The sequence below is a fragment of the Strigops habroptila genome (assembly GCF_004027225.2).
Source record: "Strigops habroptila isolate Jane chromosome 13 unlocalized genomic scaffold, bStrHab1.2.pri S16, whole genome shotgun sequence".
NCBI lineage: Eukaryota > Metazoa > Chordata > Aves > Psittaciformes > Psittacidae > Strigops > Strigops habroptila.
This window is the reverse complement of record NW_022651054.1, coordinates 1,852,395-1,877,010: the sequence shown is the minus strand read 5'-3', so window position 1 is coordinate 1,877,010 and position 24,616 is coordinate 1,852,395. Positions and strand designations below refer to the sequence as shown.

Here is a 24,616-nt window from a genome sequence, read left to right as displayed (position 1 = left end):
TATAGTTCCAGTGAAGTCAGTCAGCAGCATCCCTGTGGGAGTGAATACCCACATTAAGTCTCCGGTTTGTTCTCAGTTCTCTGCCTCACTGTGGCAGAATCTCTGAGCGGTGAGCTCAGTGTAGGAGTTTACTCCATTCTCCCTCAGTTCTCCTGTGAAATTATAATTAGATTTTTGTGCTAAACTCAAATGCAACCATTTCCCTTTTGGTTTCCACAATACACTTTGGATTCCACCTTTTAGAAGCTGCACACCAGCAATGCAGTATAGTTTTTAATGAGTAACAGAGCAGTGGCTCTGCCAAGCTTAGGCAGACATTTCTAAAAAGCTCTGGGAAGACCTTTTCCTAGGAACTTCCCCACATCTGCTCACTTCTGTTTCAAGGTCTTGTGCTATATGCAGCACTGTAACTTAGTTATGCTTTGAGGAGGAGTTTGAACAAGGGATCCCTGAGGTTCCTTCTAACCCAAGTGCCATGATTCTCTTCACTGATCTTGTGCAATGAAAGCCATTAGCACCTGTATATGGGTTAATGAAGCTTTCTATCTCTTACAAGGGCTCTAGCTGAACAGAGAATAGAGTCCTCAGTTTAGGTTCCTCATTTAGCTTCTTCCTTCCCAAGGGCTGAAGGTAAAACTGAAGCTGGATATGCAAGACAGTGAGTTGGCCCAACAGCATTCCCTCTGGTCATCTGTGGGAAACTGGAAATAAGACCCAGAGGGACCTTCACTTGTTCTTTGTCTACTAGATTTGGGTTGCTGGACTGGCTTGATTTTGCTCAGGCTTCCAATCTTTTGGGAAAACGGGATCTGGGTGAGCTCAGGTGCACACTCAGGTGCAGTGTTGTGTCATGCACATCTAAGCAGATGCATGGGCTTGTGTGGTTTTTAGCTCTTGCAGATGGTACAAATCAAAGGATAGTAAAAGTAAACTGCAAGCAGGCAGCTGTGTGAACCCAAAGTGTTTGAAATGGGGCAAACTGGGCGTGGGGAGAGACATAAAATGGGGGGAAATGTGATAATTTTCAGAGCTGTGCAAGAGAGGCAGAGAAACCCCTTGGGGGCAGGGGTAAAGTCATCACTGCATTAAGCGAGTAGTCTGTTGTGATTGTTCTCTGATGTGAAATAGAGTGCAAAATGATGAGACTTTTTTTTTTTCCCCCTTTAATTTATTGGAAATGTGAATGACTCAGCCCTTGCTTTAACTTATTTTGTATCTGCTTTATTTGGAGTGTGCTCTGAATAAACAGGGCTTTCTGTTTCCATACTCTGGTAGATTTTGCTGCTTGCCTCACTTTCTCTTTTCCTTTCTCTGAAAGTAGAAGCTTGACTGAGAAGTAGCCATATAACACTTCTGGTATCAAACACACTAAATTCATTCCTTTTAAGCTGGGCATAATGAAACTCCAGAACTCTTGAGTCACTCAGAAGGTTCTGCTCATGAGAATTGTATCCAAGCTTTTCTTCCCAGCCCCCTCTTGAATGTTGCCAGAAAGGCAAACCTTGAACCCAAAAACTCTTCCAGCAGCAAACCCACCATTCCCTCTTGCTAGCCTTCTGTCCTATTGCCCACCAAATGCCATAACTGTTTGCAAACTAACATCTGAAAGGGCTTGGTTTGTGAATAAGCAGCACATTGTGGTCAGCTGTGAGCCAGACTTCAGCATTCATGAAGGATGAGGAAGGTGGGTGACTCACGTGGTTCAGACAGATGGAAGACGACCTCTGGGTCAGCCTTTGCTGTCCAGTTAAATGTAATCTTGAGGCTGAACAAGCTGAACAACTCCAGCAAGTCTGTGTCCAGTTCTGATTTTTGGGGTAAGAAATCAGATGACATGCAGCTTAAGGCTGAGTTTGTGTTTAATTAGGGGATTATCTCAAATCTGAAATGGAGCCGCTTTGAAGCGTGTGAACCAAAGCTAGATAAAGACTCCCACAAACCCCTACAAACTGGAAATTCATAGCTTTCACCCTGTATTTATTTGCTGTGGCTCAGTTGGAGGTGAAAGGTACAGCTCAGCTGCCACAGCTGGACTTCTTTCTGGTCCACATTTCTTCCCGTAGGCTGCTCTAATTTGTTTGTTGAACCGATCATCTGAAATCAGATTGGCTGGAGCTGGAATGGCTCCGCTCCCTTAGCAAACACACAGGGTCTGAGAGGTGTCTGGCTGCGTGTAATGAAATGAGCTGACTGGCACTTTAGCATTCCCCTGTGTAGGAGCGTCTTAGGAGTAAGACACTTAATTATTATTAACATTCTAATTGGGCTGTGCGAGCACGGATGTGCGCGGGGCTGTGCTGCCTGGCTTGCAGTCAGTGAAGAACCACATCACACACTTCCCAAACTGGCTCCCTCTGAATCAAGCAGAGACCATATCTTCTAAAACCCATATCTCAACCTTCAGCTGTTTCCAGTAGTAAACCCCTATACAGTCTAAATGTGAAGGAGGGGAGGAGGGGGAAAAGGTAAGTCTATTAAGGAAATATTAACAGGAAAATAACATCTTGCTAAGGTTTGCAGATAAGAATGGTAAGAATTGTTCTCTCTAAGCAATATCTGCAGTACAACACGTCCTGGATGCTGCAGCCGCTGCTCTATGCCAGCGTATAGAGATGTCTCTCTTAATGGGAGACATTAGGTGTTTAAATCAAGAACGTTTTTCCACAACGCAAATGCTGTCAGGTGACGGCTGAAGCCTCGGCTGAGGCTCCGCTCCCAGCCCCTACTTCTTGTTGGAGGCCTGCCACCTAGTGCTGTAACTCGGAACTGCTCCTGGCTCGCTTCTGCCCCGGCTCGGGGCTGGAGAGCCGCTTGTGAAGAGCTTGTTTATTTAACATAAGCAGCAGTTACTACATGCATCGACTGTTTGGCTCTTCGCTTTTGCAAAGAACAATATTTGCTCTGCGACAGCAGCAAGACTTGTTGTTCCAGTGAGACGTGCTGCTCCCACTGACAAACGGCATCAGAACGGAGGGCTTGTTGTAATAAGGTCCCTTCACCCTGCCCCGGCGGCATGAAGCAGCCTAAAACTGAATGACTTCAGTTTATAGCACAGAACAAACCCTATTCTTGCAAAGTTGCGCTTTGGAAAACCAGAAAAGAAACGGGCAATTTAAAACAGCTTCCTTCGTGTTCAGACCGTCTCTCTGAAGGACATAATCTGAATATTCAACTGTATTTACTGCTCTTTCTGCTGAGTTGTAGTAAAAACAGAAGCAAGATTCTTAGCCTCCTGTATCTGCACTTAATTTAGCACTAACACTAAAATCATCTTACTCTTTCATACTATAGGGGTGATTGCTATTACCTTTACCCTTGTTAAGAACAGCAGCTCACACTGAGTTGTTTTTACAGAAATTGGTGAGACTTAACTGTCCTTATAATCAAGTTTAGGCTGCCAGAGCCTGACCTGAGCTTATCTTGCTACTGGAGTTATCTTTGCTTTGGCAGAGCCAGTTTTCTCCCTACATATTGCACAAAATACTTGATCTCAGACTCTGAACGGTGCTGAGCAGCTGCAGTTCCCACCAAAGGTAGTGACTGAATATGCTCCATCAGTCCAGGCTCTGCTCATCATGTTTATTTGACAGGCAATAACCTTTTTATTGAACCCAGCGCATTACACTGACGATCCACCCTTCTGCAAATATGATTGCAATAATCACTTGGTATTTATTTAACAGCCAATTGCTGTCTTTTGGGAAAGAGTCAATTTACATAGTTCCAAATGAAAATTAATACATTTTTGCAATGGTTATTTAATAAAGGCCAATGTAGGGGAGTTGCCTCCTGGAGAGAGGTGAGGATGGGAGACCAGGCATCTGTGTGTAATGCTGGATTCTGCCACTGGCTTGCTTAATGACCTTGGGCAACTCACCCACTACATCCTTTTAGTTATTCCCTTTTAAAATGGGTCTAATAGTACCCCGGTGCCACAGAGCTTAATTACTCTTTGTAAAGGATTTTGACCTTTCCAGCAAGGAACTGCATGAGTTATGTTGTAGCCAGCCTGTTGACCCTGAATGAAGGAGGTATGCAGCTGTTTGTCTAGAGGAGTGCCTAGCTAGACATACATTTTAGGCCAGTGAAGTATCTTTCATTGAAGATGAAAGAACACCTTCTTCCTCCTACGGTCTCGACCAAGTATCAGAGCTTCCTATTGCTTTTAAGTGGAAGGTCTCGTTTTCTCTGACTCTGTGTATCCAGGAGCCAGGCCAGCTCCCCTTGATATTGATTTCATTGGCCAACTGATGAAGCATGTAGGGTTTTTTCCTAATGCCTTGCTTGGGCTTTCCTCATGTGATAGTATCAGACTCTGACTCCTTCTCCTGTTTCTTTCCTCTCCCTCTCCTCCTTAGGAATATAAAGCACTTCAGAAATTGAACTAGGTTTGTAATAAGTTACTTTAATTGGATTTTTCTTTTGGTATTGGTATGCACAGGTTGTCTTTAAATGATTTACTGATGTACTGCCAAGCACTGCTCATTTAACCTCCTTCCTGCTCTCTTTGTGTATGGATTCCTCTAATGATACTGGCAAACAGTCTTTAAGAGAGTGTGCAATGCATTTCTGCACTGAAAATCCCAAATGGAAAGCTAGAAGACGCTGCCATTTCAGAGATGTCGTGTCTCAGCCTTGTAGGCTTTGGCACTCAGGCTCCAATGGCCTTTGTGGGCACCCAGCACCTTGCAGGGTGAGACGCTCACCCCCCCCCAAGTCCCAGGGAGCTAAAGGGGAGCTTTTATTTCTTTCCTTTTTGCTTCTTTCACCTTTTTTTGGTCTCTTTTTTTCCTGCCTGTGATCGTTGAGCCACTGCGACGTGAATTTATGTGTGTAATCATCTGTGTTGTAATTGGCAGCCTGGCATATGAGTCACTAACCAAATTAACTGAAGTTTCCTTTGGGGAAAAATGTAATCAGTTACTACACTCAGATACATTGCAACAAATTAACTCTTACTGTTTGCATGGGTTTAAGCTTTGCTGGCTGATGGTTTCCTTCCCCAAAACAAATGCAGAACGGGGCCAGTAACAGGGAAGGGTTAAAAGCCCAAGGGATGGAAGTATCCTGAAGCACCTTTCTCAATTGCTCCTGGAAAGTCATTTGCAATATGCTCTACCCTAAGAGTTAAAAAATCAGCTCAAATAATATCCAGGCCATATTATGAGATTGACTTTAAAATTAGTAAGATGGAAAAATACATGTTTTGCTTTTGGGGGGCATTTAGCGCTTTAGTGCTCCACCGTGAGAGCTGGTGCTTGAACCCAAATGATCAGATCTCTACTTTCTGTGGGAAAGAGATGAGATTTTTATAGAATCACATGATTCAAGAAGCTGGGGCTTTAAGAAAACATCCACTATTGCAGAACTAAGAATTAACTGGTCGGAGTCAGCAGCATAGCACTTGATTGTTGTTCTTCTGCACTGAAATCCATTCAGAGCCCAAATCTAAGTGGCACTGTGGAAATAATTGATGATAATTTTTTGTTTTGATGGCTGAATCAAAAAATCAGTAAAAACTTTATGTAAAATATTTTGCACTAAAATGAAGCCTCTATTCTCAAACTTCATTTTCATTAAAAAAATTCAGAAGCTTTATTTTACAATGTCCTCACCTCTGTAACTGTTTCTTCCCCAAGCCTGGTGAATAGTTCCAGTTGAGCTTGAGATGCAATTGTCAGAAAACAAAATATTTTTGTTTTCTACTGAACAAGTCACAATTAACTGACCTGAGAGGTCCTAGTCCAGTGGAAGTGATAGTTTAAGTGATAGTTGCTGCTTAATAGTCTCAGGGGCTCAGAAATGTTGGTGTCAGTCTCCTTAATTTTAATCTCTGAAGCTTTAGCATCTGGTATTTTTTGCCTTTTTATTGCCTGAGGAGCATAGCACTTCTTGCTGAAATGTTGGTAGGAGGCAGATATCTTGACCAGGATGAAGTGATATGCAGTAATGCAACAAGAAAGGAGGTAAATGGTGGCTGAGGGACCATGACACGTTCCAGGAGGACCTTGCAGCCTGTGTTGGGGAAGTCCAGCTGCAGCCCCCTGGACAGTTAAGATTTTGTGGTGTCTTCTGTGTAGGCCTGAACTTGGTCAGTGAAAAATGCTGTAAGGTGCCTAGTGGAAGAGAAAAGAGGAAGGCTGTTGGAAGCAGATAACTATGCTCTGTGCTGGGCAAAATCTCTAGTTGAGGCATAAAGCCACTGTGTTGATCAGCGAACGCACCGCGACTGCTGGAGGTCTAACCAGAACATCAGCAACTTTTGGTCCATTCTTTCTCCCACTGAAGTCAGTCAGCTGGTGCAGTGCAGCTGAAGTTGTGACATCTGCTTTTAGTTTAACCTTAAACTGCCTCCAAAAAGACTCTGAAAAGGTGTGGGGTTCCCCACCCCTTTTCTTTTCTTCCTTGGTGCCTCTGCAAAAATACAGCACAGGTGTCTCGGTACCACTGTGATTCTTTGGCGTGACTCTGACTACACCACGATTTCCTTTCTCTTTCAGCTTTTCAATTTTTTTTCTCCATATATTTATTTTAATAACTAGAACAATCTATTTCTGCAGTTGGAAGAATGCAAAATTCAATTTATCTCACAGAACACCTAAAATTAATTCCCGCAGAAGGGGGGTGGTGGAAGATTTAGGTCCTGACTGTAAGCTTTTGACTGGAGTCATTTGTCATTTTGCTTCACGGACTGGAGCAATGAAGGTTTTATAGTGTGAGCCCTTAGAGTGACAAAGCTGCGTGTGATTTCACACTGCTGTGTTAGGGTTTCTTTTTCCAGCCCTATACAAATTCATGTCTGCTTAAGACTGATGGAGAGTGGAGTTGGGTTGGACACAGTCCTACTGTTTTCTTTTATACTCGGTGTGAAATTAGCTCTTCTGTGCTGAGGAGGGGCACAAGGAATCTGGATCACTTCTGGTCTGTCAGTGGTTGTGTGTGGATGCAGTGATTGTGCACATTGGACATTCAAGTGAACTCCTTAGCGGTCTAAGTCTGTTCTGTAAGATGGTAACTGAAATATTAGTGCTGCAGAAATCAGAGAAAATAGTTACCCAGAGGTGTGTATGATGCTGGATTTGATGAAGCCAAACTGGGGATACATTCCAATCTCTGCAGGTACTGTATGGGATCGCGTGGCTGAATAATCCTTTGAAGGCATCAGGTTGCTCGCCGCCTCCTGCTGGTCAGTTGAGTTTTCAACTGATGGGATCAGTTTGCTGTGACAAGGTGGTACAGGGGCAAAGAAGCACCTCTAATGGAGTCTGTGGAGTCTGGCTTTAGTGACGAGGTGGAAACATGGGGCTGGGGATATCTTTATGGTAGGTGCTACCAGAAATCCTCTCTGACAGAAGCCTTGGAAGGGCCATGTATCAAGGGCTAGTCGCCTATTTCAGCTGAAGCAAAACTTCCCTGAAATGCCTTTTCAATGGAAAATGACATGCAGAGAGCAGTGAAGGCTCTGGTTCTGGAGATACTTCGTGGCTGCTGAAGGAGTGGAGGAAGCAAGTTCGTGCTTGTCAACACCCCCCTTTTCCAAGGTTATTTATCTTCCTGTCTGTTGCTGAGAGCTCTTGGATCCAAATGAACTGAATTAGTTCACACCTGCCATATAATACTGTAATAAGTGAGTGGGCTTCGCTACCAAGAGCTATGTATTTCAGGTGGGATGTGGATCTGTTCTATTCTGTCAGTGAAGAAGGCAGGGTAGCAGGGCTGGGCCAGGCCTACCTCCTGCCATGCTTTGCAGAGCCAGTGAGAGCTCCAGGGTGACTTCAGAGACACACTTCTTCCTTGCCCCTTCACAAAACAAGTGGTGATGGCAGGGGAAGCAGAACAGCAGCCAGGTTTGCCTCCTAACATCCCACTAATGCATCTCTTTAACAGCGATTGTTGGCCTGGCCCCCATCACACCACTGGAAAACCCCATAGCACCCAAACTCTCTCACTTCAACTCAATGCAGTGAAGGGAATGGAGGAATAGCTGGGAAGCAACAAGAAGATGCTTGGAAAATGCTCCTTTACCAACACAGCCTCTGTTGTGTTGCAGCTTTCAGCCTGCTCTGGAGGCTTGCTTGCTGGGATGTGTGTGATGCCTTGGAGTGTCAAGGGGAGAGAAATATGCCATTTGATCTTGCCCAAAGTGGCTGCAGTAGCTCTGGTTCCTCAGCCTCTCATTGCTGTGTCATTAATATTATGCCAGAGCTGCAGAAGGATCTTTTGAAACGTGCATTATCATTGATGCAAGACAAAATTTGCACTTGGAGTGGTATAAATAGTGCATAAATATCCTTCTTGCTGTCTGCGCTGAGGTGAGTTTTGTCTCCAGAGCTTCCACTGGCTTTACTGCCTTTTATTTTTCCCCTTCACAATACTGAATTGACTGACTTTATCTTGGCACTTTCTGTGTCTTGCCAAAAGAACAAACTCAAAATAGCTTTCTGGGGTGCATTTTGGATGGTTTGTTTTCTGTGCCGCTGAAAGAAGAGATGGTTCTTTTAAAGAATGCGATTTATTTTACCCACTTTCCTCCTGAGTTTATACACGGGCCATTAGCTGCCAGCTGAGTGGTAAACACATAAATGGTGGTGGTACTGCCTACATTTCAGATCCACTTTCTCCCCTCCAAAAGCTTTTCCCTTCTCCCGCGCTGTGCCTATGAGCTAGCAAAACTCACTTAACCCTTTTTCACCAGCAGAATTAACTTCCATTAATGCTATGAGTGCTCCAGGCAAAAGAGCAGTAGTCTGTTACATCTCCTCTGAGATGCCTCCTCCACGGTGTTGAACAGGTTGAATGACAAAGCAGTCATTTAAAAACCTCTTTGAAGATCATCTACCAAGAAATGGGTGTTTTGTAGCTGAGTTTGGGAAGTAGAAAGTCTCAATTTGGATCCCAGCTCTTTAGGAGTCTTTTGGAATGAACCTGGAATAAGCTATCTCTGGTTTTCCTGACCTTCATCTTTTTTGGTAGGAACCTTTTCCTCCAGAAAAGGCTACCAGTGAGCTATGCTGGAGGCATGGCATGGAAAATGTAGTTCTTGATCTCTCTGAGCTCTAACCCTTTGTGTACGAAATGGGAAATTACACTACTTCCTTGTTGTGCCCTTTATTTAGAGTGGGAGACCTAATCTCAAACAGGATCATGAAATATAATACAAATATAAAATGTAAATAAAACTCAGTGTCTTATAATCCCTTGTCCATGTAATTCCAAGGTAACTAGTATTGGTGAAGTGACTACAATCTCTTACTCCACTTTGGTAGGTCATGTTTATATGCAGGTCTCATTGAATTTTTGCATAGTTATGAGATCCTGAGGAATAGCCAGAGCCCATTTTACTTAGTAATGGAGCAGGTCGTGAATAGGTCTGTTGTTGAAGCATTTATTGTTTTTCAACTTAAGTTATGGTTTCACATAAATAATACATGTAGCTAGTCAATGCCTGGGAAATGCATTCTTTTCCTTGTGAAATATTTATGGACGTCAGTGCCTACTAAGTACCCAGTCAATTTTGAGAACACAGCTCTAAAAAGAAGGTTTGGTTGCCTTTAAAGCCTTGGCCAGAGATTGGCAGGGTGGGACAGACCTGTTAGCTGGAAGAGACTGGAAATCTGCCATTTTATCTATTGATTTCCTTCTTCCTTCCCCTCTGCGTGTGGGATCTGTCCACCCCCCTCCAGGATTTTGAAAATGGATTTTATGTTGGTGCAGGTTTCTGTACTGTCAGAAAATACAATGGAATCCTCTGCATCAGTGGGGACAGGTACAGTACAAGCTGGCAAAAAAGGTAATTCGTACTGCAACTGAAAGCTGTTGGGATTTTCACTTGTCAATCAAAATTATCTGAGTATTTTTCTATAGCAAATTCTAGCCTCCAAAATACTGTCTCTCTTCATATATGGTGCAATTTCAAGGCCAGGTTGGACAGAGCCTTGAGCCACATGGTTTAGGGCAAGGTGTCCCTGCCCATGGCAGGGGGGTTGGAACTAGATGATCTTAAGGTCCTTTCCAACCCTTACGATTCTATGATTCTAATTTTGCCCAGTGTAGAATTCCCATATTTGGCTTCTGCATTTCTCAAGTCTTCAGGGTGGAAATAAGAATTAATCCAGCTCTGGGTTTACTGGTGGGATAATCCAACGTGACATGCTCCCTTTGACTTTTGTAGCCTGGTAAGAGGTTTTCCTATGTAAGAACTACTGTGATTTAAGACAAAGAAACGATACGCTCAGTCTTTAGATAATATTTCAGTCTTCAGAGTCACTGTTGGAAATCGTATTCGTTTTGTCACAGGGCTCTGTCCTTCTCTTTGCCTGGATGACAAGTTTTGGAATGAAGGAGACTTCAAACAAGTGCACACGTGAATTATTTTCTCTTTAGAAATGCCAGTTCCTGAACTTGAAACAGGCACTTTGGGCGCAGCGGTGGGTGAACACTTTGAACCAGGTTTTACATAGGCAACCAGGCAGGAGCAGAGATGGCTGAAAATCGTCCCATGATGAAGTTCAAGCCTGAAAAACCCACCCTGAATTCAAGAACTTGCAAATCTGTTTGAGCTGACTTGAGTCATCTTAATAATTTAAAGAAGAATTGTAATTTTTTTGCCCAGTTCTGACTCCTACAGGCTGCAAAGAGACAGCACTTACAGAGACCAATGCAGAGCTGCCTTAGTGGTGCTTACTGCAGCTTCCTGCTCTGGTGGCCTGTGAATGGATGGGTGTCTTTTTTGCTTAATAAACAGCCCTCATGTATCTGCGTGAAACACACCATTAAAGCCTTAACTCAGCAATTTAAAATGGTGTATTTTTTCCCCTTACCTACATGTCAAATCATAAACATCAGCTTTAGTAATAAATATTTCTATTTTATATGTATGTCTTTATGCCTTTATCCCGGTTGAATTTTCAAGGCTGAGGGCTTCCATGTGAGATTCTTGCTGCATGTTTAACAAACAAATAGTGAAAAATAAGATATGCTGATGTGGAGATTATTTTACATAAATCATTGAAAAAAAGCTCTTTTTTAGAGAAGGGAATCACAAAAGGAGTCATTGACCTGAATAAAAGAAGCTCAGCTATACTCCAGAGAATTTGCCATTTTCAGTACGTTAGTGCTTGCTAACAACTGTAATTTATTAATCCTGTTCTCTCTTCTTTTCCTCTCTACTTGCACATTTGCTTTTTATTGTAAGCGAGAATTGTATTTATTTTCTAAGGGTGTAAATTGATCTTGTGGTCACTGATAACCACTAAAAGCTACTTGATTGTCAAAAAAAACCCTCTCAAAAGACCCATAACCAAAGCAGGTAGAAAAGGCCTCCTCACTGGATCATTCAATTTTAATATTTCTAAGAGAAAAAGCAGTATTTGCACCCTGAAACAGAGCCAAGGATATTCTGGCCTGATTTGCAGGTCATAACTCTCCTCATGGTCTGTTTGGAAACAGAAGCTCCCTGCCTAGTGCAAATTGATGTAGCTCTGCTGCTCCAAATGAAATACAGTTGGCTGTGCTGATAGACTCCAGGGTGCTGGTAGGATTTTTCATGATTTTGCTATTTAAATGGGAGCTGAACTCTTGGAAATTGTGCTTCTTATGCAGAGAAACTAGAAACAGAGCTTGGAGAGCACAAGTACATTATTGCATGTTATCTTTCTATTTACATCTCGAGTATATCATCTGTTGTACAGAGGCTTTATTCAGTAAAGAGCTTTTAGGCTCTTGCTTCTACCCTTGGCATCCCAAAGCTTCCATCAGCATTCAGTGTTTGCCAAACATTCATAGCCATGTGCAGATAGATATATGTACATGCCCACCTACACTAACAGATGGGATTGTGTTTTTCCTCATGTCTCTCTTTTCCAAATGAAGATGCAATAGTTCAGTGTATTATACCCCCAGCAACCAGAACTAAATTCTGCAAAGGAAGAGGCAAGAAACTAAAAACAGAGTCCAGGGTCAGGTAATCTTATCTCAGTAAATATCCAGCTCTAATTTGTAATCACCAGATGTCTGTCTGATGCGTGAGTGTTCTCTCTCCTAATACTCCTTCCAGTTACCTGTGAAATTGCCTGGCTTCACTTCGAATTGGGCTGTAGTCTCAGCACCATGTTTGGTTTATTTAACAAATGTTGAATTTCTTTATAAGATCTGTTTTCTTCCTTTGTCAATGTACTCAGAATTTTTCACAGGAGTTTTTTGTGTGCCTTCCCTGTGGTGTGTTGTAAACTGACTAACAAATAATCGTTAGTGCTTGAGTTTCCCCTTCACCTGCAGCCATTCTGTTGCTGAAGGTAGACTCTGATGTGCCTGCTGTCTGTACTCAAGTTGTAAATCTTACTCTTATTCAGTAGGTTCTGTGTATAGCTTAACTCTTGGCAAGTTTGGAAATGATTTTGCCCCTTTATGTTGGTAAGATGAGGTGCTTGCTTGCCAGAACACTTACCCCCCATAGTGTATTTAAATATGATGGGAGGGGGGAAGATACATAATAAACCCTAATGCAAAGAGAAATAACCAAGAAATGTGTGGTATATTTGTGCTGTACGTTTTACCAGTGTCTTAATGTGGACATCAGAGTATCTGTCTTTGCAGATAAATTTCTGTATTCTTAGCAGTATTGACTCAGCAGTGTACCCATCCATTATGTAGCAGTAGCAGCTGGTCAGCCTTTCGTGTGATGTACAGTTTCCTTTCCTTCTTGTAGTAATGATAGAATAATACTATTATTCTTCAGCACCTTTCAGCTGATGTTCCTTTAGATTGTCATCCAGCCACCAGTTACTTGTATGTAAATGCAGATCCTAATTCAGAAGAAGAATTAGTTTTGAGTAAAGCATTAGTTTATACTGATAGGGTTGGAAAAGAGCTTCTTGCCAAATGGAAGCTGTTGAGTAGGCTGAAGAAACAATTACCGGTATCATTCCTCCTATATACCTGATTGGTTTCGGAGAGAGTTGTAATTATTGGCCAAAGAATGGGATATGAAAAGTCTATTTCACAATCCTGCTCTACACCACAGGTACCTCTGTGGCCATCTGAGATAACCTGTCACTGCCTCCCTCAATACCAGGAGGTCTCGGTGTTCCTCAGCACACTCACAGATCACGCCTTCCTCCCTTTTCTCTTTTCTTTCACTACTTTCTGCATTTATTAACCATCTGCATTGGGGAAAATTTGACACTATCAAAAATCAGGTGTTAGTGATTTGAAACCATTTTTGATGACAGCTCATTTCTTGTCACTTACCTGATACATCCCACATTATTCTGCAATAATTAAGACCACAGTGAGAAACAGTCAGTAGCTGAAGGGAGTGGAAACCAGTTCTCCAGTAGCTACAGAGCTGTAGCAAGGAGATGTTGTGATTGTAGCTATGCAAGGATCTTGCACAATTCCTGACAGTTTCTCTCTCAGACTAGGAATAGAAAAATAAGACGTTAAGAAACAGTAATGTACAGAAGGCAGAACAGCAGAGCACTGACCTTTCCAATGTGGTCTCCTGCTGTGCTTCTCTAAATGATGTTTTATTGTAAAGAACACATCTTTTATTTTCTATTATACAAACAAAGAAACCCCACAACACACTTTGGGGAATTGTCAAAGAATTTGGGGTCTGGTTCACAGCCTATTGAGGTAATAGAAAATGCTTCTCACTCTGTGTATATTGGTCGCTTTTTAGAAATGGTTACAATGAAAAACCTTAAGTTGGGCAGACGTTAAATGTCTGGTATCAGACCAAGGGCTCCCTTTTACAGAATGCTGAGTAAAGCTGGCTGGAAAGCAAAACATCTGGTTTAGGACAAATGTGGATGGTTTAGAATTTTTGTCTCATCAAAATAAAAATAAGACCATTTGTTAAAGAGAGAGCAAGTGAGCAGGAGGGAGGTTCAGCTCACAGTATGCCAAAGCCTGGTTCTGAAGGTATTCCTATAAGATTCAGGAGGCCAGGCTCATGTTTATGTTCCACAACACCTCCTTGACTAGAATCAGTCTGTTAAGCACAATAGCTCCTCTTGGGCTGGTTCTGGCTCTATAAAAATCCCATTCCTTGGGGTAGAGACGATGGCTCAGAGGTTGGGGTATTTGCAATGACTGTGGGAAGACTATGTCAAATGCTTGCTCTGCTTTATTTGGACCCAACTCAATCTTTCCTCTATCACATGGTATAAATCCACATCACCAGGGAATGTGCAAACCACTGAGCTGCTGGCTATGCTGGGATCCTTTCCCAATCAGGTTATGTCCATCAGTCTCAAGCTGGGCTGGAAGATTCTTCCCAGCAAGCATTTATTGAAACTGATGTGTTTCCCACAAAAAGCTTAAGTTCTGAGATCAGCGTTTTCTGTCTTCCCACTGTTTCCCCCCCAAAAAAAGTCTGTTGGAAAATTCCTGCCTAGCACCAGCACTGAGCACTGGTGAGGTCAATTGACCACTTGTATCCTTCCAACATTTGTGTCTTTTTATTTCAAAACAGTTAGAGAGCTGCTCTTCAGGGCAGGAAATGGCAAAAAAAGCCAAGGCTGCATTTAAATAGTGCACTCAACTGCAGCTTGCACTGAGAGCAGTTTGGAAATAGTCTTTATATAGAAGATGTTGTCTCAACTACTTGTTGAACACATGGAACATTCCACGTGTCTCATCTTCCTGCTTTGCACAAACCAAAATTTATCTCCTTAGATGCCAGAGCCAATACCATAAGAAGGAGGCCTGGAATAAGAAACTTCAGTCATAAAACCCTAAGTCCATCCCAAAGGGAGTTTTGGTGTCAGATGAAGACTAACTGGGATGTGTATTTTGAGAAGGGAGAGGAAGAAGAGATAAGGGGGTCAGAGAGGTCTAAACAGCTCTTGCATGTGTTCGTCCCTAGCAGAAAGACAAAGAATGCTAAATAAATGTGATTTGCATTAGAAATGAGACCACTATAGGCAGCATGTACTGGGGCAGCTTTCCTAGTGAGCAGATTGCTGTTTGTAGTCCTACCTCTGCTGCTGGTCTATTGAAGGGTTCTCAGACAAACAACTTTCCCCTTTGTGCTCCTGTTTCCCTCACTGTAAAGTGGTGTCGATGACATTTGTTGCCTTTGTAAAGCCCTTTGATATCTGCAGGGACAAGGGGTGTGGTAGGGTTGTTCGTTCAGAAAGGGAAAAAGCTGTCAAGCTGAAGTTTGAACTCATCCTTATTTTCCTATGTATCTTTCCTCTTGGGGATTTTCTTTCTCTGTTGGGAGGAAAGTAGTGACTCTAAACCAGTGAACTTAGAAGTGGCCAAAAGTCTTGACCTCTGAGCTGAGAACAAAACCTTCCTGTAGCTTAGCTGTGGGATGCAGATGATGTGCACTGAAGGTGCATGCAGGTATTTGGAAAGTAATGTACAGGTGACAGATGGTGACAATTCTCTGGGTGTCCCGTTGCAAAATGTGTTGAGCTAAAAGGAAGGCTGGGTCAGAGGCAAGCCAGTGGTGCTGACCTCAGAGTAAGCATCTTTCCCAGCTGGAATTCAGATCAGCAGCCCTGTGTTGGAACTGTCCTGTTGCTGGTCACACAATTTATCCTGCTATGAGGGCTGTCTTGAGCTACAGCTCAGCTTACAAGGACTTCAAGGCCCCAGGCTGGCCAGCCATGGGCACTACTCACACTAACCCCTCTTCAGGTTCTTATTTACTGTGCTTGTTTACGTGGTCACAACACTGAACTACCTCAGGATGCAGTGACTGTCCTCAGAAGCTTCTAGTACGCATGGGCAGGGCAGGCACAAACAAGTAATGTGTTTTGCTCATGAGTAGAACAAGACTGAAGCAAAGATAATGTGTATTAAATAGAAATCGCATAATGTTTTTTAAAAATTGCAATGTTGCCACTTCCTATACATGAATTGCCTGAATTTAGGTCTCAATAAAGAATGTTTTAATGCCTTTGAGCCTTTATAACCTATTTCAGTGGACGTCACAAGCAATCAATAATACAGCCAAAGCTGCTCTATTTAGAGGCTTTGTTCTGCCATCTGATTCCTGAGCAGATTTTTCATGACCAAGATAGATAGAGAATGGAACAAGTGACTATTCAAGAAAGCTTGTTATAGAATGAGATCCCACACTCCAGTCACACAGCTTCTTGTCCACAGAGAATCCCAGCTGAGAAATCCAGGATTGCTTTATCAGCAAAGTTACAAATATTTACTGCAGAACCAAAGTCAAATGGGAAGGACTGTCTAATCCAAGCTATGCATGCGTATAACTGCCCTAACCATGAAAACAACTGTGTTGTCTCAATTTTTCTTGCTATATGGGTGGTCTCCAGTGTTATCCATAAATAATCTTCTTTTCCCTTTGTTTTATACTTTGTACAGGATAAAGAGGATAATAAGCATACCAGCTTCACCAGCCCATGGAGAGAACAGCTGAAGAGAGCATGTGAAGTTGCTATGATGAATAGCAGAAGAGGGGAAGGTTTCTTGCAGTGAGAGAGATCTAAGCAACACTTCAGGCCAGGAGGCAAACTGAGAGGAAACTTTTTTGGATGTAACCAGGTAGGTTGCTAGGATCATATTAGGAGTGGTGTCTGATATTATAGATCAGAAAGCTGAGGGGTTCTCCACGCAAAAGATAACCAAAGGAAAATGAATGCAGTAAAATGTGAGTCAAACCTTATCTAAATTAAGGAAGGAAAACTAAAGTGCTATTCCAAAGAAAGTGTATGAACTCAATCAAAGAGAAGAGGTTCTCGAGCAGTAATCTGTAGCTTAACATGGGCAGAGCAATAAGAAGTTTACCTCGAAAAATCAATTGCAATTGCTGGAATAGTTTCTCTCTGGGTATATCATAGTATCTAGGATTCTAACCAGTATTATAGTCCAGTATGCCACACTTTTTGGCCTGCCAGCACTGCCTGCTGTCAATAGTTCCATGTTCAGTCCACTCAAAGACCCATGAAACCAGCTCAAAAGAGGTCAGTCTTCTGACCATCGTGCATCAGACTAGTACTGCAGATGTAATACGCAGCAGGCTTTCCTAAGTTCTTAGTGGCTCTGAGTCTTCTTTCCTTCATTAGGTTCACAGGAGCTAGGCTATTGTGAAACTGTCTCAAGAGAGAACCTTCCTCCTCTTTAGAGACACTAAAAGAGAAAATAATATGTACCTTTCTATTAAAAACGTGTCTTGCCAAGGAGGAGCAAGGCTTGAAACCAGTATGTTTTAAAGATAACCCCGCTGTGCTCCACGGTTAACTGCTTCAGCTCAGTATGCAGTGATAGGTAGCAATGGTGGTGGCAGAGTACTTCCTGGGAGCTTGAAAAGCAGTGACCTAGAAGCCTCTATTCCAGAGGCAAGATCTAACCATTCTGTCTGTCAAAGAAACTGACCAAATTCATAATGTGTATGTGTGATATATGCAAACTACATCTCTAGCACCCCAGACTCCCCACTGCCTTCAGTAGCTGCTAAAGAATCCAGATAGCTCAGACCAAGGAGATATAAGTTGATTGACCCCTTTAGCTCCACATGCCTTTGGCCTATCAGTAGGAGGACTTGCTAAGATTTAATCTGACTCTGGCCAGTCAACACCCTTTGTGAAGGCCTTAGGCTGGTTTGACTGTTTGCTACCAGGAGCAATCCAAATGTGGAAGATCAGCACGTTAGCTAAACATTAACAGAATTTGAGGCCAACAGTTCAGCAGTAAAATGCTGCCATGTGGAGAGGTTTTTTTCCCTGATCTATAGCTGTCACTGATGTGAGTTTATACTAGTGGCCCTCTTCTCCATTTCACTAATGACAGCTGTAAACCTCCTCTATCAACAAGCTGGCTTAAGCTATGACATTATTGGCTTTGCCTGTCTCTCTGTACACTTGGCAATCTCTTCCTTCTTCTAAAAGTGTTTTGGAAGCTCATATACATCATAGGGGGACACTAAATCTATTGCTGACTTAGTGATGAACAGATGTCAGGAAAAAAATGGTAACAGGAGAAAGACTGAAAAAATACCCCTATTCTTCCATGAGAGCCTTCCACCCAGCAGCAGGGTTAAATAAAATTGAATCCACGATGTTGCCTCTGTCTCAGAGGCAGGCCTAAAACTTCTGGGTGAGTACATTACAAGAAGTATCTGCACACCACTCACAAAAATAATTCTGCATTTCAGAAGATGAGGGATGGGGGGGAATTATAGTTCTTGAATTCCCAAGTTCCTAAATCACTTCTGAAAGTAAAATACTTACTCTTCAATCAAAAGCTTTTGAAAGTATTATCCTCTGTGGTTTTTAGTGGTGTTCTTCAAGCAGCAAAGACACTGATTTTTAAAGACACTGATCACCCATACATTGCTTTGAAGTTACTAACAGTTGTGAGCACATCTGGAGAAGTTGAGGAGTTTGGTGCCTCAGCTCATTTGCCTGTATTTTAAAACTGTGGCCTCTGCTTTTATTGACTTTTGAGACAGGTGAAGTTGATAAAGTGAATAGGTATTAAAAACTGAAGTGCAGCAGAGGATTAAAAAGCAGGGAAGATGATGAGAACAGAGATTGTGGCTGAGATTAAAAGGCAGGATTTCATTGGGATGTTTTCCTTATGTCAAGACCTCCTTTTTATTGCCTTTTTTTTCTTTAGATGGAGCAGCATTGAAAAAGCTGCATCCTGACTCTCCCACATCCCTGTATTTTATCATAGTCAATGATGCACATCCTTGTAAAAAGCAGGTTAAATATTTTTGTGGTTAAATGTCACCTGGCTTGGTGGAAGCACAAGCCTCACATATAGGGCTGGTAAGAATGAGTCATTTTATAAATTACAGTCTCTGCTGCTCCCCCTCGTCTGGACCCATTTTTGTCTTAAACCTAGCAAGGCCCTGTCACTGAAGTCACTTAAAACCTGGAATGGAGACTTCATGCTGCAGCATACTGTACTTGTATCCTGCAAGCAGCAGTTCTGAGCTGGGGCTCTGTTCCCTGGCTACAGTCCCTCATTCTCGGAGTCCTCTGAGGCTTTGTGGTATGTTTCACATTTAATTCTGGAGGTCTGGTCAATTCTGCTGTTTGGATCTCCTCAATGAAACAGGGTCCGACCTCGTTAGTTCTTGGATGGGGTGACCTCCAAGGAAAACACACGTGTCAGCCTCAGGAAGTGTGGCTGTGATTCAGTAGGTGGCTTGGTTCCCTGAGAGTCAGGGTTGAACTGGTAAGTCTCTCCAGGGCCAGAGAGCACAGTACTGGCAGAGATGACATCTTCCAAAGGTCAGGGCAGGATGGAAAATCGATGTCTTTGTTTTGTTTGCAAGGGCATGAAGAAAAGTTCCTGCCCTAGTAATGAGGCACCTCTGATGTGATTAAAGAAGTCAACAAAACTCCATTGCTTTAAAAGTGGAAAATGACCCTTTGAAAAGATCAATCTCGTGGTGTTCTAAGAGGCCACAAAACACCATTCCTCTAGTCTACAAAAGCCTAATTCTTCTATAGGCCTGCTGCTAGTGGAGAGTCAGCCCTGCTATGTGAAGAATGTTCATAAAATCACAGAATGGTTTGGGTTTGAAGGAACCTTAAAGACCAGCTAGTTCCAACGCCCTGAAAGCCTCCTTTACGTGCCAAGGACACCAGTCTGATGACCATGATGGGTCAGTATAGGTTATGCACAGGTTAGGTTTAGAGGTGAAACACATCCAAAGCAGATGGAGTGTGCTAGCTACTAAAAGCACCTCCATTTGTGCTCCTTTCTTCTTCAGTAATAACAGCATGAGCTAAAAAAGTCCTTATACTATTATGGGTCATAGGTAGCCCAAGACTTCCATGAATGGGCCTGTGGCACAGCACGAAAGCTTCTTCAGGGCAGAGCAAAGAAATGTCATGTCTCTCTCTGGAGATAACTTGCATTAGGTTTCCTAATTTCTCTCCTCCTCTGTGGCCATGTAGTCACATTCCCTGCCCACATGTTCAGTCTGTACAGTGCCAAAACTGGGAATATGCAAGAGGCTTCAAAGCAGATGGGACAACCTGTCTGCCTTCCTCACTCTGCTTCATCTAGATACTGTTCTCTGCTACATACAAGGAGTAGAACAGATACTGGAAGGTTTTTCATCCCAACCGGGATTAAAATAATTATTCCATGTGTGTGGACAGTTATGTTTAAGTCTCTTGGAAAAGGTCAAATTAAGTAGGAAAATCCTTTGTAGATTCGATACAGTCTGTGGCTTGTCGCAGATTTTCAGATAATAGGCTAGCTTAGAATGAAGTCCTCATTCTTGTTTGTACTTTAATCCTTTTAGGTCATACTTCCTCTTAGCACTCTTCCTAAGCTTCCAAGTACTAGTGAATGAGAGGTCGTCTTGTAACATAAATCTGCCTACTTCTTTGGATGCAGTCATGTATATTACACCTATCTCAAAACTTCAACTCTCTAAACAAGAAATAATGCTGTGGTTCATCCTATTAAAACTGGACAATGATCTTATTAACATCAAATGGACTCATGTGAATTGCCTTTCTCAAATTAGTGTGAATGAATACACCTTATTAGAATAAGTGCCTGAAGATGAAATGTACCTTTAGGATAGATTATTGCCTCATGAAGAAAGAACTTTTTCAGGACAATTATTGATATTCTTTACTTGCATTTAGTCTATTGATCATGAATTTATTGCATCTTTATTGGGGACAGTGCTGAATGCATGCTTAGTTATAAAGTATTGCTTCACTATTCATTACTGATTTATTGAAGCCTGTAATGGGAACAGAATGAAACTACTAAGCATTTTGAAAGTAAAGTCAAGTGAATATAAAGCATACCCTTAACATTAAGTGCCTGTTTAAATGTTATCCCCAAAAGAAGGATGGATTTCTCATCCTTAGGCATTTTCCATTAAATCATAGGGGTCACAATTCAGGATTTGATTCACTGAATCAGTCAACTCAGTACAAATAAGCTATCTTCTGGTCATCCACTGATGGTACTTTCAGTGTAGACATGCTCTTGGATGCTCCATCTTATCTGCTGCTTGTTTTGGTTAGTCCTGGAGTTCTTTGTGTATATGTTTGCCAATTGCAGCTGGAACTGCTGCTTATTGAGAGGAGAAGGGGAGAGCAAACACAATTTCTAGATTTTAGTGGGTTTAGGCATCTTCCTGACAGCTTTACTGAGCTTGCTCACATTATGCTCTTCCTGGCATTCCCTCCCTCATTAAAACCAATTTCGTATTTCTAAATAAAATGTCCTAATGCATCTAATATTTGATGAGGTCTGGCTGCTGCTGCTTTTCTTTGTAATGTTTACACCAGGTGCCTCTTGCTATCAAGGAACCAAGTAATGAATAAATTTAACAGATACTTCTTTTAATTAGCCCCCAAAGAGCTTAGCAATGAAAAACACGATCAGAAACATTTTCCTGCTTTGCAAAATATAAGGCTTTTTCACAAAGCCACTACTCAGAATTACAGAACAGCAATAAAATCATCACTCGCATGCAGAAATAGATTGTTCACACAGCGATCTTGTATGAGCTGTGCATTTACTACTGTTAACTTCTAATCATGCAAACACTTCCACACATGCATTTGAGTAGTGCTATTGAAATCAGTGGGACAACTGTACTGCCGAACGTTAGGTGCGTGCATTAAAGTTGGTAGGATTAGAGCTCCATTTGTGTATATCCCAAAGAGCTTTGCCCTCTCTTAGGAGGGGAGAGGAAAATTTATATTCCAGATTGGTGTAGTTACTGTAGCACATACAATATTGGCAAACTGGATTCTCTGAATGTCTGCAACGTTTCAAAGCAGTTTAAGACACAGGCTAAAGGCTGACAGTTTCTTATTCTGACTTATATTCTGCCCCCTCTGCTTTTGATTCCGCATTCAGAGCTGCCATAAGAATGTCAGCACTGCAATAAATATGCATTTATATAGCACCTTTTTTTTTTTTTTTGAGGTGTTCTAGACACTTTACAGACAACCCTTTATATTCACACATCTCAAAGTATTTTAGAAAGCTCGGTTAGCATTGTTATCCCTCTTTTATTGAGGGAGAAATGGGTGTGTTGCAAGGGAAGTGACTGATCCAGGAACGATTGCTTCCGAATTAGATAAATCAGGGTTCTCCTATGAAAACTTTCTCCAAAAGGGCTCAAGTGGCTCGAGGGAAAACACAAAGGTTTTGTTTCCGTGTTGCAGTTAGCTGGTACAGGCAGGACTACACGAGGCTCTGTAAACCTCACGTGTGATGATCATCAGCCTAAAAAACTCCCCTCCATAGCTAGGGCATTGTGAAGAAAAACCAAGAACCCTGACTCCAGAGTTCTGTTGTAGGTAGAACATGGGGGTGAAGCTGCAGCTTTACCTGGAGCTTCAAGGGAGATATAGCCTTGATCCAATAGCCAAATATAGATCCTGAAGTCTATATTTGTGTATGGTTTATCTGGCTTGCAGTTGAATTGTCCCCGAGATGCACAGATAATGCAGCCCTGCCCTTGAAATACACCCAAAACCTGGAGCAATGGGCAGTGGAAAGCAAACATTGACCACACAGATCTGCAGAAACCAGCCTGAGCTGATGCAGCCACAGCCTTTTGGTAGCTGATGCACTGCTATCAGGTGTGTCTGTGCTGTGGTCTCTGGCACATCCCGTAGGATCTATAATGCTTCACTGAGGAGTCACGATCCCTAGATAATAGAGTGTACAGGGTCATCCCGTTGTATTGATCCAGTCCCTGAAGCAGCTAGTTGAGGGGAAACAAAATACTCTCTTAGCTCTCCCAGCTATTTGGAAGTTCCTTAATTAAGGAGTGCTACAGAAACTATCTGCCAGCAAGATATTTCTAATGATGTTGTATGGGAAATGTCTTAAAAGTGGCATCAGTTCTTTTTTGAAGTCATTAATGACCAAAAATGAGTGCAGGAACTGATGTGAGAGGGCTGGAAATATGAGGAGATTTAAAGTGTATCTCTTACATGTGCTCCAGCAGAGAGAAGGGAAGAGGTCCAATTGCTTTCTTATCCTTGGAATTTCTCTGTTGGTTTTAATAGTGTGATGCCCTAATGACAAACTCCACACACACTCTGGGATATGTTCTCAACTTAATCCATGGGGATACATGTCTGTAATACTCATTAATGTCAAGGAGTGTTAGGATGAACATAAATCTTTGCTCACTAAGATGTTACTCTGGACTCTGATGTACACCATACAGCATCAGCTGCTGACTGAAGAAAAAGAGGAATTCCAGCACCTAGAAAGTCTACTTGAGAGTTCCTAGACTAAACAATTGATCCAGCCAAAAAAAATCAGGGATGAAATTTCTGCTCCACACTTCGGTTCAAAAACACCAGCCGTGATAAAGAAAGATGCGTACTCAGTGTGCAGGCTCTGGCTCACACAGGAAGTCCATAAAATCCCTAGGAATCCCCACTTGTCTAGACAAACTCTAGTTCTACCAGAAACCTTGGAAAACAGATAAGCAATGTATTTGTCAGTAAACCTTGAGTGCCATATAGCTAGGGAAAACACCACACTCTGCTTATACATAAAGAGGAATTTTGATGCCAAGAAATTGGAACTACTCTATAACAGACTTCTGATTTGTGATTTCTTTGGCACTGAGCCTAACAAAAATCACTGTGATTTCCAACTACAAATATTTTTTGAACCACCAGACTTGCTCCCATGTGTATGTTAAATGAAATGAATGTTCAAAACCCATAATAAAACTCCAGAGGGAAGACTCCGATCAGAATATTAACATTAATCTTAGGAAGTCACTAGGAACCATTCAAGCTATAATAATAAATTGCAATAAAGAAGGAATATAAGGGCTTTTTCCTGTCTATCCAGTAAGCAGGTGTTACTGTGAACACTCAGCACAGAAGTGAAGTGGTTGCCCTTAAATTTTCCAGTTGCATAAAATAAATAAATGACATTACCATAATATGTACAACAATCCCTCTTATACTTGCTAAAGTGGAGTTTAGGGAATAGTGCAGATAGTGGGATAATGTAATGCAGCTATCGAGGACAAGGCTGGAATGTTTTCAGAAGCAATCCTTCTATCATCAGTTTCAGAGTCCAAGGCAGGAGTCTGAGTTCACTCTGGGTTTATGTTTGGAGCCATTGCCAGGCTACTTGTGCCTGGGTCCCTGCTGGTTCAGCCTGCGAAGCCAAAGATGCCAGGGTACAATGCTACCACGTTGCTGCTGTACCAGAGCAAGTGGCTGCGCTGCAGTGTTCTGACCTGCCACCAAACTCAACTTTGCTTTTTGTGTTTCTATTTGGATCCTGACTGAAGTGCCTAAATTTCAGTATCTAAAATGGTAGCAAAGTGCCTTATCAACAATGGCTCAGTTTTCAAAACTAAGGATCACTTTCAAAAGCAACTTCCTTTGACTCGCAGCAGTTAATCTGGACTGCTCAGCGCTGTCATCTTGATATATATGTTCAGTCTTAAACCATTGAGTTTAAATGCTTTGACCACAATCTCCAACACTGAAATAAAAGTGTGGTTCTCTGTGTACAATATTTCTTCTAAAATTTAGCAAGCAGAATGATGAAGTGAATCAAGCCAAACCCAACCTGCCCTTTTAATGTGATTGGATTTTTTAATGTTTTGTCATTAATGTCATTACAAGGTAGCTTTTCTGTTCAGGCACTG

At 42.1% G+C, this 24,616-nt stretch overlaps 1 protein-coding gene across 1 annotated transcript in view; it reads left to right on the top strand.

Annotated features, from left to right (window-relative positions):
• Nucleotides 1–16,347: 16,347 nt before the first annotated feature.
• The window catches only part of MYL10 (myosin light chain 10), a 49,619-nt gene continuing 41,350 nt past the window's right edge, over nucleotides 16,348–24,616 (top strand). Inside the window, exon 1 of the mRNA XM_030472796.1 lies at nucleotides 16,348–16,527. The gene's annotated coding sequence lies outside the window, so the exon portion shown is untranslated. The remainder of the gene's footprint in view (nucleotides 16,528–24,616) is intronic.